Source organism: Ictalurus furcatus, chromosome 22, assembly GCF_023375685.1.
Source record: "Ictalurus furcatus strain D&B chromosome 22, Billie_1.0, whole genome shotgun sequence".
Taxonomy (NCBI): Eukaryota; Metazoa; Chordata; class Actinopteri; order Siluriformes; family Ictaluridae; genus Ictalurus; species Ictalurus furcatus.
This window is the reverse complement of record NC_071276.1, coordinates 659,249-662,308: the sequence shown is the minus strand read 5'-3', so window position 1 is coordinate 662,308 and position 3,060 is coordinate 659,249.

Here is a 3,060-nt window from a genome sequence, read left to right as displayed (position 1 = left end):
ACACACGACCAGTGTCCACACAGACACACACACACACACACACGACCAGTGTCCACACAGACACACACACACACACACACACACACACACACGACCAGTGTCCACACAGACACACACACACACACACACGACCAGTGTCCACACAGACACACACACACACACACACACACAGGACCAGTGTCCACACACACACACACACAGGAAAGTGTCCACACAGACACAGACACACAGGACCAGTGTGCACACAGACACACACAAACACACACACACACACGATCAGTGTCCACACACACACAGACACACACACACACACAGGACCATTGTCCACACACACAGAGGACCAGTGTGCACACTGCACTGAGTCAGGAGATGTGTTGATGGTCAATCCTGGAATAATGGATGATGTAGAGGTTTGATGTGAAAAGAACAGAAGGCTGTAGGCTGCACCTGGGTGTAGAAGTGAAGAGAGAATATCTGAGAGAGGTTCTGCTGCATGTTAAAGTTGGTATCAGAGCCGTGCTTCATCACCACATGCTGTACATAATGTGTGACGCTGGAATGGGACTCACAGGGTCGTTTCTCTCTCTGTGTGTTTTACAGAGCCGTGTCCACACATCAAGCAGCAGGAAGGTGTACCAGTGTGGGTGGTTGTACTGATGGTACTGCTTGTATCTGTGCTTGTGGTTGTATCTGTGATGTATGTGCGTCTGAGGAGAGAAGTTCAGCAGCTCCGTGAGAATGCTGAGAACAACAGACTCCCTCTCCTCCAGCAGAATAGAGATGGTAACCATCCAGGAGAAGAGCCGAATTAAAAAGAACCCTTAGGCCAGGTCCAGAGTGTATGATAAGAGAATTAATCAGAGTGTAGATGAGCCACGTCGTATAAAACTATTGACTGCATTACTCATGTTACACTCCATCCACTGCCAGCCCGTGCAGAATAGAATTCACTTTAAACTATCAAAGTTTTCAGTAAGACAATCCGTCTGCATTCAGCTAAATTCCCCCAACACTATATCAGGTCACATTAGCAGTATTTTTATCAATCAGCCTACAGTCATGGTTAAAAGAAAGTACACCCCCTTTTCAGTTCTGTGGTTTTAGTTAGTTTTATCTATTCATTTATTTTTAAACTTTATTTATTAAAAACAAAACAGAATCATGCAAACTAACAGTACTTACACATGAATCAAAATAGCTTTATTCACAACGTTTCAGTCCCATGAGCTTCATCAGGCATATACAAACCATCATTTCAAATCAACACATGACCAATGATCCATCATTACCCGTCACAATCAGGGAAGTAATACGTCATCGTGACCACATCGTCATATAAAAGGGTTACATCTAAAAGTTATAAGTGGACAAATGGACATGAAGGAATAAACATAACTCCACAGCATCACGTTAAACAATGCTTCATCATCCATGCCCATAGGTGATAAAGTCTGAAGAGTAACAGTCCGAAATAATTCGTTTTGGAGATTTTCTGACCTCAAGACAGAACTAACTTCTTCCAGCTGTGATCCTCGTGGAGATTTCCTCCTAAAGGACGAGTGATATGAGCGTTAAAGGGTTAAACACGCTTTGGTGCTCACTACTGCTTAATAAGCGTGTGTTGAGTCAGTATTCAGTATTTTAAGTGGCCTATGCACATATTCTTTATTCTGACTCGATTACAGGGACATACCTCAAATTACATCCTTCAAATAAAGTAAATCAGACGTGCTGGAAAAATGTTTAGTGACACAGACTGAACAAACCGCCTGTCCCAGAACATGAATATGTCTTCAGTTTAAAATGGATTTTATTTTTATCTGTGAACACATGTTTTTGCTGTTATTAGCTGCCTGAGGAGTAAAATGCAAACTGACGGGTGTGAGGAGGAAACAAACTGACGCGTGTGAGGATGAACCAAACTGACTGGTGTGAGGAGGAAACAAACTGACGGGTGTGAGGAGGAAACAAACTGACGGGTGTGAGGAGGAAACAAACTGACGCGTGTGAGGAGGAAACAAACTGACGGGTGTGAGGATGAACCAAACTATGCTGATGTTCATGAAAATGTGTGTTGTGCATTGTTATTGTATTCTATCAGACCCTGGCTCCATAGCAATATGTCTGTATTTGTTTTCATAGAGAATTGACCCTACATTTACATTACATTTACATTTATTCATTTAGCAGATGCTTTTATCCAAAGCGACTTACAAATGAGAAAATACAAGCAAAGCGATTGAGTTCCAGAAGAAGCAAAGTGCACAGAGTAGAGCTGTAAGTGCAAATTTATTTTATTATTTTTTAAAGGTGTTTTTTAGGATGGGTGTTGACAGAAGAGGTGGGTCTTTAGCTGTTTTTTGAAGATGGTGAGAGATTCTGTGGTCCAGATTGGAAGTTGAATTTGGAAGTTCATTCCACCACTGAGGAACCGTTACTTTGAATGTTCTGGAAAGGGACCTTGAGCCACACTGAGTAGGCAGTAATAAGCGTCGGTCGCTAATCGATCGCAGATTGCGTGAGGGAACGTAAGCCTTCAGGAGAGAGTTGAGGTAGGAGGGTGCTGTTCCAGACAAGGTCTTGTAGGTGAGCATCAAGGCCTTGAATTTGATGCGGGCAGCTACAGGAAGCCAGTGGAGGGAGATGAAGAGGGGTGTGACATGGGTTCTCTTGGGCTGGTTGAAGACAAGGCGTGCTGCAGTATTCTGAATCATCTGCAGGGGTTTGATGGAGCTGCTGGGAGGCCCGAGAGTAGTGAGTTGCAGTAGTCCAGTTTTGAGATAACAAGAGCCTGGACTAGTATCTGTGTAGCCTGTTCGGTGAGGTAGGGTCTGATTTTCTTAATGTAGTACAGGATGAACCTACAGGACCGTGCACTTGCTGAGATGTCGTCTGTAAAGGTCAAGCCGTCATCAAGAATCACCCCAAGGTTCCTGGCCGTGCTGGTTGGCTTGAGTGTGGTTGAGCCGGGCTGTACAGTGAGATTGTGGTTGATTGAGGGACAGGCTGGGATGACGAGAAGCTCAGATTTTGCCATGTTGAGCTTAAGATGGTGTTCAA